We start from the raw sequence: 12,574 nt of genomic DNA on the forward strand, positions 1-12,574 counted from the left end.
AAACCGGAGCACCCAGATGAATCCCATGCAGACATGGGGAGAACATGCAGACTCCACACAGACAGTAACCAGCTGGGAAACAGTAATGGGTAAACAGTAGAAATAAGGTATAGTGTTAAGTAGGTTTAATTTCTGTGCCTGGAAAGAAACCTTTCGTTAAATTTAATGCTGAACAAAAGTGTCTGTCTGTGTGAGGGTTAGTTTCAGTTCCAGCCGAGATACTTGGTGGAATTCTACCTCCCCGCCCACCCAAGGGATCGGAGCGGACGAGGTGAGTTTAGAGAGCTATGGCATGAAGGAAGCTAGTTGCTTAGCAATTAGAGGGGCCCTGTAAGAGGAGAAGCAGCTTTCTTTCTTCTTTAGTCTCAGCTGAGAGCAGTTGTCGGTGGTAACGGTCAGACCATGGGGCAGTGAACTGGTCCACCGCTGCCAGAAGTTAAAGAGAAACCATTTCTGATAGATTTGTTGTAAGAGAAAACTCTACAATGGAGTATTGGTCAGCAGTGCCAGAGCTCCAAAGAAGCTCGAGAAATGAAGAAAAGCTTCCAAATGATCTGGAGTTAAAGAGAACAAACAAAACACTGGGAAATGGCAGGATTCTGTTCAGGGACACCTGACAAATTTGAGAAGAAATCAATTGGCGAGGATAGTAGAGAAAGGTCTCCTAAAAGTAATTCTAAAGTTCGAAATGTCTTATTATTATCTATAAATAAATTATAAAGTATTGACTGGATGTTAGAGTTGGTGCAACGGGGAAAACCTGACAAGGTTAATCTGAAATCCTGGAACTGACTTGCTACTAAAAATGAAGTGGAGGTTTTGGCCAAACAGGTTTTTTGGAAAACATGACCTGGAATTTGGAATGTGGATCGCTATGAGAGAAAATTTTAAAGTGTTTTTTGGGAGTGAAGTTTGAAAACGCTCATATGACAATCATCTGGGATAATTCTGAGAAGAAATCTGCAGACATTAACTTTGTGTGCTAATGAGATCATTGTAGCTTCAAATGGACGTTATCACCCGTGTTCATCTTAAAACCAGTGTTTATTTTTTACATTCATTCGTGGGACATGGGCGTCGCTGGCTGGCCAGCATTTATTGCCCAGCCCTAGTTGCCTGAGGGCAATTGAGAGTCAACCACATTGCGGTGGCGCTGGAGTCACATGTAGTTCAGACTGGGTAAGGACAGCGGATTTCCTTCCCTTTAAGGACATTAGTGAACCAGATGGGTTTTTCTGACAATCAACAATGGTTTCATGTCATCAGTAGATTTTTAAATCCAGATATGTTTGATTGAATTCAAATTCCACCATGTGCCGTGGCAGGATTCGAACCCGGGTCCCCAGAACATGAGCTGAGTTTTTGGATTAATAGTCTAGCGATAATGCCACTCGGCATCGCCTTCCCTTATTGGTTAAGATGAAGGAGGAGTAAAGGAGTATTGTATTATAATCCATTCTTCATGTTTAATAAGTGTTCTTTTTCTTATTGTTAAAAATATTAGTGGTTCTGAGACTCTGTTCCTCCACTCTTGAGTTAAAAAAAAGTTACGGTCTTTTGTGCCAGGGCTCAATTTTGGGATCTTCCCATCCAGTTATAACAGCTACTGGGACTGTAACACTTATCAACAGTTAAACACTGGTAATAGGAGGGGTGAGGCAGATTAGCAACCTAAAAGGTGGCTTACAAATGGAGGTAGGGATATGGCACTGAGGTAATAAATGAGAACTTTGCATCTGCTTTTAACTAACTCACTCCCCAAAGCCTGTCCACAAGCCATAAGTCCGAAACTTTCTCTACTTGCCTGGACGAATGCAGCTTTGATTTGATTTGATTTGATTTATTATTGTCACATGTATTAGTATACAGTACAAAGTAGGCCACAGCTTGAGTATTGTGTGTAGTCCTGGTCACCTCATTGCAGAAAGAATATAATTGCATTAGAGAGGTTCAGAAAAGATTCACGAGGATGTTGCCAGAACTGGAAAATTGCAGCTATGCGGAAAGATTGGATAGGCTGGGATTGTTTTCCTTGGAACAGAGGGGTTGACGGGAGATTTGCTTGAAATGCACAAAAATGTGAGGGGCCTAGATAGAGTGGATGGGAAGGGTTTATTTACTTGAGTAATGAAGTGTTATGGTAAGGTTATATAAGGCATTGGTGAGGCCGAATTTAGAGTATTGTGTACAGTTTTGGTCACCTAGTTACAGGAAGGATGTAAATAAGGTTGAAAGAGTGCAGAGAAGGTTCACAAGGATGTTGCCGGGACTTGAGAAGCTGAGTTACAGAGAGAGATTGAATAGGTTGGGACTTTATTCCCTGGAGCGTAGAAGAATGAGGGGAGATTTGATAGAGGTGTACAAGATTTTGATGGGTATAGATAGAGTGAATGCAAGCAGGCTTTTTCCACTGAGGCTAGGGGAGAAAAAAACCAGAGGGCATGGGTTAAGGGTGAAAGGAGAAAAGTTTAAAGGGAATATTAGGGGGGGCTTCTTCACGCAGAGAGTGGTGGGAGTGTGGAATGAGCTGCCGGATAAAGTGGTAAACTTTTAACATTTAAGAAAAACCTGGACGGGTTCATGGATGAGAGGGGTGTGGAGGGATATGGTCCAAGTGCAGGTCAGTGGGACTAGGCAAAAAATGGTTCAGCACAGACAAGAAGGGCCAAAAGGCCTGTTTCTGAGCTGTAATTTTCTATGGTTCTAGTGAGGTCAGTTACCAGGGGGCATAGATTTAAAGTGATTGGTTTAAAGATTAGAGAAAGAGGATGAGGAAAATATCTTTCGTCCAGAGAGTGTCGAGGTGTTCCGCAGGGCTCTGTATTGGGACCTCTGCTGTTTGTGATTTATATAAATGATCTGGAAGAAGGAGTAACTGGGGTGATCAGTAAGTTTGCGGACGACACAAAACTGGCAGGACTTGCAGATAGTGAGGAACATTGTCAGAGGCTACAGAAGGATATAGATAGGCTGGAAATTTGGGCAAAGAAATGGCAGATGGAGTTCAATCCTGATAAATGCGAAGTGATGCATTTTGGTGGGAATAATGTAGGGAGGAGCTACACGATAAATGGAAGAACCATAAAGGGTGTAGAGACGCAGAGGGACCTGGGTGTGCAAGTCCACAGATCTTTGAAGGTGACGTCACAGGTGGAGAAGGTGGTGAAGAAGGCATATGGCATGCTTGCCTTTATAGGACGGGGCATAGAGTATAAAAGTTGGGGTCTGATATTGCAGATGTATAGAACGTTGGTTCGGCCGCATTTGGAATACTGCGTCCAGTTCTGGTCGCCACACTACCAGAAGGACGTGGAGGCTTTGGAGAGAGTACAGAGGAGGTTTACCAGGATGTTGCCTGGTATGGAGGGGCTTTGTTATGAGGAAAGATTGGGGAAACTGGGGTTGTTCTCCTTGGAAAGACGGAGGATGAGGGGAGACTTAATAGAGGTGTATAAAATTATGAAAGGCATAGATAGGGAGAACGGTGGGAAGCTTTTCCCCGGGTCGGTGGTGACGTTCACGAGGGGTCATAGGTTCAAGGTGAAGGGGGGGAGGTTTAACACAGATATCAGAAGGACATATTTTACACACAGGGTCGTGGGGGCCTGGAATGTGTTGCCGGGCAAGGTGGTGGAGGCGGACACACTGGGAAAGTTTAAGACTTATCTAGACAGCTATATGAACGGAGTGGGAATGGAGGGATACAAAAGAGTGGTCTAGTTTGGACCAGGGAGCGGCGCGGGCTAATTGTTCTTTGTTTCTCGTTTCAAGGCTTCATTCTATGATCATCTTGCTGGTGCCAGTACAGAGCGAGACTGCGGATAGTTGGGAACCTGTCTCGGGGGCAGGGAATTCAGATGGTGTTCGTAAAGCAGAAGTGGAAATGAATAGGGTTGGGAAGCATTTTTCTGATCAGGGCCAGTGTAATCTCCTGGACTCGTTTCGATCGCCACAGGGGGTCGGAGAGGAATTTCCCAGATTTTTTTTCCCCCATATTGGTCCTGGGGTTTTCACTCTGGGTTTTCGCCTCTCCCTGGAGATCACATGGTCTGGAATGGGGAGGTGGGGGTGAGTTAATAGGTTGTGATGAACAAAGCATCGTAGCTGTGAGGGACAGCTCGGTGGATAGGATATTAGGATGTAGATAGGCTGGAAAATTGGGCGGGGATCCTGGATTCAGGATTCAATCCTGGACTGGGGAACGGCGCGGGCTTGGAGGGCCGAAGGGCCTGTTCCTGTGCTGTATTGTTCTTTGTTGTTCTTTGTCTCAAACTCACTGCTTGAAAGGGTAGTAAAAGCAGAAAAACTCATCTCATTTGAAAGGTACCTGGAGGTGCGGTAACTAAAAGCTGATAGTGGGATGAGGCTGTGTGCCTCATTTCTAAGCGGGCATGGACCAGATGGCCCAAGTGGCCTCTTGTTTGTTGTAAACTTTGTATAATTCTATGACAGCGCCAATCTACAAGCTTTACCACAAGAAAAGGACCAGGGCAGCAGATGCAGGGGAATACCATGGGTAGAATTTTAACAATGGTCAGCAATCAGCACCTAATGTGCAGCCACCACCTCTCAAACTATTTACTGCTGACTTGAGCATTGATAGGCAGTGAGTGGGACTTCTGCCCGCCCTTGGAAGGTAGTCCCACCTGTGAGAGCTATCAGCCAATCAGATTGACCAACCACTCTTCAACCTGCCAGGCACAGCATTATAGTGGTCAGGAGAGGTATTGCAGCACCCAGCCTGGGACTTTTTAAAAATACTTTTCCAATTCAATCAAATCAAGTCCAAATTCAGAGTCTCAACAAGTTGAGACATTTCCGATCCAGGCTGGCAAGACAGAGCAAGCAACCATTTACCCTGTCCTGGGCCTGATCTACATGAGCCAAGCTGATTGGAGGAGGGAAAGCAATTCCTCCTCCAAGACTTGAGTCATTTGCATCTTAGCCAAAAGGCCGAGACACTGCTTTTAAAAATTGCTTCATATGAAACATATGAAGCTTCAATGTAACCCAATGACCTCAACCAAGTGCAGCATCCGCATAACTACACTTGATCTTAGCCAAAAGGCCGAGAAGCGACTGGACTTTTGAAAAGGTAAGTCCTGGGGTCTCGAGGGTTGGAAGGGGGATGGCGGGGAGGAAGCAAGTGGATGCCTGAGGGGTCGGCAGTGGGTTGGTTATGGCATCGGGGAGTAGGCCAGGATGGAGGGAGGGGAGGAAGGGGATTTCAGAGTTCCAACATCCCGGGACCCTCGGGACTTACCTTTACAAATGTCCAGGGACTTAGTCCCAAGCAGGCTGCTGCAGTAGTGCTTCAAAGTGAAGTGCCCCTCTCTTCCTGCCCAAAATGGGGAAAAGTGTAAAGGTCACTTTCCTACCCTACTGGCACTTGCTCCTGCCAGCCCAAAAATTGAGGCTGGGACAGGAGAAGACCCTGAAGTGTCGCACAAGCGTGATTGCACCTGGGCTTGGGTCGTCAGGTTCCCAGAGGGAATCACATCCATTCAATTATACTCCCCCCAAAAGTGAATTGGATAATCATCTGAAGAGATAAAGTGTGTAAGACTACAAGGATTAGGGACTAGTTGAGTTGCTCTTACAGAGAGCCGACATGGATATGATGGCCCAAATGGCTGACTTCCATTCTGTAATCTCTCCATGAATCTACACAATCGTGGCATATATCTATCTGGTAGAATGGGTGTATTTTTCAGTACATTGTTAGCTTTTACTTGGAGCTGGTGTACTTGGTCACTGCCTTTGTTCTCTCTGACACAGCAAGCATGGCCAGTTCCCCAGGCATTAGCAAGCGCACGGCTGTCTGGATCTCCAGACCGCTCGTTGTAATTGGCCAGGTGGGAAACCTCGCCGGCATTATGCCCTGGTCTAGTTTGGACCAGGGAGCGGCACGGGCTTGGAGGGCCGAAGGGCCTGTTCCTGTGCTGTATTGTTCTTTGTTCTTTGTTCAGATGTTGGTGATGAATTAGTTCAGGATGCTCATGGCCTTGGAGGAGATGCCAGTGTCGGGGTGAACCTGCTTCATCACTTTGCAGATGTAATTGGAGTAACTCTCCATCCTCAACCTATTTCCTCCGGGTGCTCCGGTTTCCTCCCACAGTCCAAAGATGTGCGGGTTAGGTTGATTGGCCATGCTAAAATTGCCCCTTAGTGTCCCGAGATGTGTAGGTTAGAGGGATTAGCGAGTAAATATGTAGGGATATGGGGGTAGGGCCTGGGTGGGATTGTGGTCGGTGCAGACTCGATGGGCCGAATGGCCTCTTTCGGTACTGGAGGGATTCTATGATTCTATGATTCTATTCTTGCCATCCTTCATCGGCAGCTTCTCTGGGCTTTCTTGGTGCCCTTCTTGGAAAGTTGGACTTTCTTGTCATCAGGCATGGTCAAGTAAACTGCAAACTGTAGATTTCCTCACCTAACCACTTTGATGCAGCTTGATAATCAAAGCTTTGTGTTTCCTTCTTCATTTATGTTCTTGATTTACAGTTTAATAGCTGTCTCTTGGATAGCACCCTTCACAACCTCAGCAAATAAAGTTTATTTATTAGTCACAAGTAAGGCTTACATTAACACTGCAATGAAGTTACTGTGAAATTCCCCGTCATCACCGTCATCCTGGAGACTATCTTCCAGTTTCTAGGACAGGAACAGAGCACAGGATCCTCTGGTTTACAGATAAGGGGCACAGCCAGTTGGGTGGATGGGTGCTTCTCCCATTAATTGCACTCTGTTTAATTCTCATTTCCATGTCCCATTGACTCTTCATAGAAATCATAGAAACCCTACAGTACAGAAAGAGGCCATTGGGCCCATCAAGTCTGCACTGACCACAATCCCACCCAGGCCCTACCCCCATATCTCTACATATTTACCCACTAATCCCTCTAATCTACGCATCCCGGGACACTAAGGGGCAATTTAGCTTGGCCAATCAACCTAACCCGCACATCTTTGGACTGTGGGAGGAAACCGGAGCACCTGGACGAAACCCACGCAGACACGGGGAGAATGTGCAAACTCCGCACAGACAGTGACCCAAGCCGGGAATCGAACCCAGGTCCCTGGAGCTGTGAAGCAGCAGTGCTAACCACTGTGTTATCCCAGAGCACAGCTTTTGTTTAGCTGATATTTTGCTGATTTCTTTCCGTTCCAGCTTATTTGCATTTCAATTTATTTTTTGTCGATTTCTCTTGTTCATTCGATTCTTTTTTCCTTGTTTGTTCCTCTTAATGGTTACTTGCCAGCCGATTTACTAACATTGTCGGCAGGTGACACGCTCCTTTGTGTGGCCATTTGTACACTTGCCTTTTGATCTTATTCCCTGAGAGGCTTGTCGCGTGGGGTGAAATGAATTTATTGGAAGGAATTTCCAGTGAGGGATGTTTTAATTGCTTGGTTCCACTGAGCTTTCTGTTGCTATCAAACAGCTTTCAACCAGAGTCGTGTAAAATCCAATCGTAGAATTCTCTCAATGCCATCATCCAGGTCCAGGAGAGGGTGAGAGGGGCAGGGGAGGGGAGAGAGGCAGGGGAGAGGGGCAGGGGAGAGGGGCAGGGGAGAGGGGCAGGGGAGAGAGGCAGGGGAGAGGGGCAGGGGAGAGGGGCAGGGGAGAGCGGAGAGGGGCAGGGGAGGGGCAGGGGAGAGGGGCAGGGGAGAGGGGAGAGGGGCAGGGGAGGGGCAGGGGAGAGGGGCAGGGGAGAGGGGCAGGGGAGAGAGGCAGGGGAGAGGGGCAGGGGAGAGCGGAGAGGGGCAGGGGAGGGGCAGGGGAGAGGGGCAGGGGAGAGGGGCAGGAGAGGGGGCAGGGGAGAGGGGCAAGGGAGAGGGGCAGGTGAGAGGGGAGGGGCAGGGGAGGGGCAGGGGAGAGGGGAGAGGGGCAGGGGAGAGGGGCAGGGGAGAGGGGAGAGGGGCAGGGGAGCAGGGGCAGGGAGAGGGAGAGGGGAAAGGGGAGAGGGTAGACAGGCAGGGGAGAGGGGCAGGGGAAAGGGGAAAGGGAGAGGGGAGAGGGGCAGGGAAGAGGGGTGGGAGAGGGGAGAGGGGCGGGAGAGGGGCAGGTGGGAGGGGCAGGGGAGAGGGGTGGGGAGAGGGGAGTGGGCCAGTGGAATGGGAAAGGGGAAAGGGAGAGGGGAGAAGGCCAGGGGAAAGGGGAGAGAGGAGAGGGGAGAGGGGCAGGGAAGAGAGGCAGGAGAGGGGTAGTGGAAAGGGGAGAGGGGCATGGGAGAGGGAGAAGGGAGAGGGGCAGGTGAGGGGCAGGGGAGAGGGACAGGTGAGGGGGAGAGGGGCAGGGGAAAGGGGCGGGGGAGAGGGGCAGTGGAGAGGGGCAGGGGAGGGGCAGGTGAGGGGGAGAGGGGCAGGGGAGGGGGGCAGGGGAGGGGCAGGTGAGGGGGGCAGGGGAGAGGGGAGAGGGGCAGGGGAGAGGGGCAGGGGAGGGGCAGGGGAGGGGGGCAGGGGAAAGGGGAGAGGGGCAGGGGAGAGGGGAGAGGGGCAGGGGAGGGACAGGGGAGAGGGGCAGGGGAGAGGGACAGGTGAGAGGGGAGAGGGGCAGGGGAGGGGGCAGGGGAGAGGGGCAGGGGAGCAGGGGCGGGGAGAGGGGAAAGGGGAGAGGGTAGACGGGCAGGGGAGAGGGGCAGGGGAGAGGGACAGGGGAGAGGGGAAAGGGGAAAGGGAGAGGGGAGAGAGGAGAGGGGAGAGGGGCAGGAAAGAGGGGTGGGAGAGGGGAGAGGGGCGGGAGAGGGGAGAGGGGCAGGTGGGAGGGGCTGGGGAGAGGGGTGGGGAGAGAGGAGAGGGCCAGGGGAAAGGGGAAAGGGGAAAGGGAGAGGGGAGAAGGCAAGGGGAGAGAGGAGAGGGGAGAGGGGCAGGGAAGAGAGGCAGGAGAGGGGTAGTGGAAAGGGGAGAGGGGCATGGGAGAGGGAGAAGGGAGAGGGGCAGGTGAGGGGGAGGGGAAAGGGACAGGGGAGAGGGACAGGTGGGGGGGAGAGGGGCAGGGGAAAGGGGTGGGGGAGAGGGGCAGTGGAGAGGGGCAGGGGAGGGGCAGGTGAGGGGGGCAGGGGAGAGGGGCAGGGGAGGGGCAGGGGAGAGGGGCAGGGGAGAGGCGAGAGGGGCAGGGGAGGGGCAGGGGAGGGGGGCAGGGGAAAGGGGAGAGGGGCAGGGGAGGGGCAGGGGAGAGGGGCAGTGGAGAGGGGCAGGGAAGGGGCAGGGGTGGGGCAGGGGAGAGGGGCAGGGGAAAGTGGCAGGGGAGAGGGGCAGGGGAGAGGGGCAGGGGACAGGGGCAGGGGAGAGGGGCAGGGGAGAGCGGAGAGGGGCAGGGGAGGGGCAGGGGAGAGGGGCAGGGGAGAGGGGAGAGGGGCAGGGGAGGGGCAGGGGAGAGGGGCAGGGGAGAGGGGCAGGGGAGAGAGGCAGGGGAGAGGGGCAGGGGAGAGCGGAGAGGGGCAGGGGAGGGGCAGGGGAGAGGGGCAGGGGAGAGGGGCAGGAGAGGGGGCAGGGGAGAGGGGCAAGGGAGAGGGGCAGGTGAGAGGGGAGGGGCAGGGGAGGGGCAGGGGAGAGGGGAGAGGGGCAGGGGAGAGGGGCAGGGGAGAGGGGAGAGGGGCAGGGGAGCAGGGGCAGGGAGAGGGAGAGGGGAAAGGGGAGAGGGTAGACAGGCAGGGGAGAGGGGCAGGGGAAAGGGGAAAGGGAGAGGGGAGAGGGGCAGGGAAGAGGGGTGGGAGAGGGGAGAGGGGCGGGAGAGGGGCAGGTGGGAGGGGCAGGGGAGAGGGGTGGGGAGAGGGGAGTGGGCCAGTGGAATGGGAAAGGGGAAAGGGAGAGGGGAGAAGGCCAGGGGAAAGGGGAGAGAGGAGAGGGGAGAGGGGCAGGGAAGAGAGGCAGGAGAGGGGTAGTGGAAAGGGGAGAGGGGCATGGGAGAGGGAGAAGGGAGAGGGGCAGGTGAGGGGCAGGGGAGAGGGACAGGTGAGGGGGAGAGGGGCAGGGGAAAGGGGCGGGGGAGAGGGGCAGTGGAGAGGGGCAGGGGAGGGGCAGGTGAGGGGGAGAGGGGCAGGGGAGGGGGGCAGGGGAGGGGCAGGTGAGGGGGGCAGGGGAGAGGGGAGAGGGGCAGGGGAGAGGGGCAGGGGAGGGGCAGGGGAGGGGGGCAGGGGAAAGGGGAGAGGGGCAGGGGAGAGGGGAGAGGGGCAGGGGAGGGACAGGGGAGAGGGGCAGGGGAGAGGGACAGGTGAGAGGGGAGAGGGGCAGGGGAGGGGGCAGGGGAGAGGGGCAGGGGAGCAGGGGCGGGGAGAGGGGAAAGGGGAGAGGGTAGACGGGCAGGGGAGAGGGGCAGGGGAGAGGGACAGGGGAGAGGGGAAAGGGGAAAGGGAGAGGGGAGAGAGGAGAGGGGAGAGGGGCAGGAAAGAGGGGTGGGAGAGGGGAGAGGGGCGGGAGAGGGGAGAGGGGCAGGTGGGAGGGGCTGGGGAGAGGGGTGGGGAGAGAGGAGAGGGCCAGGGGAAAGGGGAAAGGGGAAAGGGAGAGGGGAGAAGGCAAGGGGAGAGAGGAGAGGGGAGAGGGGCAGGGAAGAGAGGCAGGAGAGGGGTAGTGGAAAGGGGAGAGGGGCATGGGAGAGGGAGAAGGGAGAGGGGCAGGTGAGGGGGAGGGGAAAGGGACAGGGGAGAGGGACAGGTGGGGGGGAGAGGGGCAGGGGAAAGGGGTGGGGGAGAGGGGCAGTGGAGAGGGGCAGGGGAGGGGCAGGTGAGGGGGGCAGGGGAGAGGGGCAGGGGAGGGGCAGGGGAGAGGGGCAGGGGAGAGGGGAGAGGGGCAGGGGAGGGGCAGGGGAGGGGGGCAGGGGAAAGGGGAGAGGGGCAGGGGAGGGGCAGGGGAGAGGGGCAGTGGAGAGGGGCAGGGAAGGGGCAGGGGTGGGGCAGGGGAGAGGGGCAGGGGAAAGTGGCAGGGGAGAGGGGCAGGGGAGAGGGGCAGGGGACAGGGGCAGGGGAGAGGGGCAGGGGGGAGGGAGAAGGGAGAGGGGCAGGTGAGGGGCAGGGGAGAGGGGCAGGGGAGAGGGACAGGTGGGGGGGAGAGGCGCAGGGGAAAGGGGTGGGGGAGAGAGGCAGTGGAGAAGGGCAGGGGAGGGGCAGGTGAGGGGGGCAGGGGAGAGGGGAGAGGGGCAGGGGAGGGGCAGGGGAAAGGGGCAGGGGAGAGGGGAGAGGGGCTGGGGAGGGGCAGGGGAGGGGGGCAGGGGAAAGGGGAGAGGGGCAGGGGAGGGGCAGGGGAGAGGGGCAGTGGAGAGGGGCAGGGAAGGGGCAGGGGAGAGGGGCAGGGGAGGGGCAGGGGAGAGGGGCAGGGGAAAGTGGCAGGGGAGAGGGGCAGGGGAGAGGGGCAAGGGAGAGGGGCAGGGGAGAGGGGCAGGGGGAGGGGCAGGGGAGAGGGGAGAGGGGCGGGGAGGGGCAGGGGAGAGATGCAGGGGAGGGGGGCAGGGGAGGGGCAGGTGAGGGGGGCAGGGGAGAGGGGCAGGGGAGGGGCAGGGGAGAGGGGCAGGGGAGAGGGGCAGGGGAGGGGCAGGGGAGGGGGGCAGGGGAAAGGGGAGAGGGGCAGGGGAGAGGGGCAGGGGGAGGGGCAGGGGAGATGGGAGAGGGGAAGGGGAGAGGGGAGAGGGGCAGGGGAGGGGCAGGGGAGAGGGGCAGGGGAGGGGCAGGGGAGAGGTGCAGGGGAGAGGGGCAGGGGAGGGGGGCAGGGGAGAGGGGCAGAGGAGAGAGGCGGGGCCGGGGGGAGGGGCAGCAAAGGGGCAGGGGAGAGGGGAGAGGAGACTGGAGAGGAGCAGGGGAGTGGGGCAGGGGAGAGGGGCAGCGGGGAAGGGCAGGGGAGAGGGGCACGGGAGTGGGGCAGGGGAAATGGTAGAGGGCCAGGGGAAAGGGGAGAGGGGAGAGGGGCAGGGGAGGGGCAGGGGAGAGGGGTGGGGGAGGGGCAGGGGAGAGGGGCAGGGGAGAGGGGCAGGGGAGGGGGGCAGGGGAGAGGGGCAGAGGAGAGAGGCGGGGCCAGGGGGAGGGGCAGCAGAGGGGCAGGGGAGAGGGGAGAGGAGACGGGAGAGGGGCAGGGGAGTGGGGCAGGGGAGAGGGGCAGCGGGGAAGGGCAGGGGAGAGGGGCACGGGAGTGGGGCAGGGGAACTGGCAGAGGGCCAGGGGAAAGGGGAGAGGGGAGAGGGGCAGGTGGGAGGGGCAGGGGAGAGGGGTGGGGAGAGGGGAGAGGGCCAGTGGAAAGGGGAAAGGGGAAAGGGAGAGGGGAGAATGCCTGGGGAAAGGGGAGAGAGGAGAGGGGAGAGGGGCAGGGAAGAGAGGCAGGAGAGGGGTAGTGGAAAGGGGAGAGGGGCATGGGAGAGGGGAGAGGGGCAGGGGAGAGGGGAGAGGGGCAGGGGAGGGACAGGGGAGAGGGGCAGGGGAGAGGGGCAGGTGAGAGGGGAGAGGGGCAGGGGAGAGGGGCAGGGGAGCAGGGGCGGGGAGAGGGGAAAGGGGAGAGGGTAGACGGGCAGGGGAGAGGGGCAGGGGAGAGGGACAGGGGAGAGGGGAAAGGGAGAGGGGAGAGAGGAGAGGGGAGAGGGGCAGGAAAG

General features: G+C 56.8%; 1 protein-coding gene and 1 pseudogene across 1 annotated transcript in view; both read right to left on the bottom strand.

Annotated features, from left to right (window-relative positions):
• Nucleotides 1-12,574, bottom strand: part of LOC144500567 (uncharacterized) — a 1,101,151-nt gene that overhangs the window by 798,103 nt on the left and 290,474 nt on the right. The gene's annotated exons all lie outside the window — the stretch shown is intronic.
• On the bottom strand, nucleotides 4,880-5,080 carry LOC144501081 (U2 spliceosomal RNA; annotated as a pseudogene).

This window comes from Mustelus asterias, chromosome 11 (genome assembly GCF_964213995.1).
Source record: "Mustelus asterias chromosome 11, sMusAst1.hap1.1, whole genome shotgun sequence".
Taxonomy (NCBI): domain Eukaryota; kingdom Metazoa; phylum Chordata; class Chondrichthyes; order Carcharhiniformes; family Triakidae; genus Mustelus; species Mustelus asterias.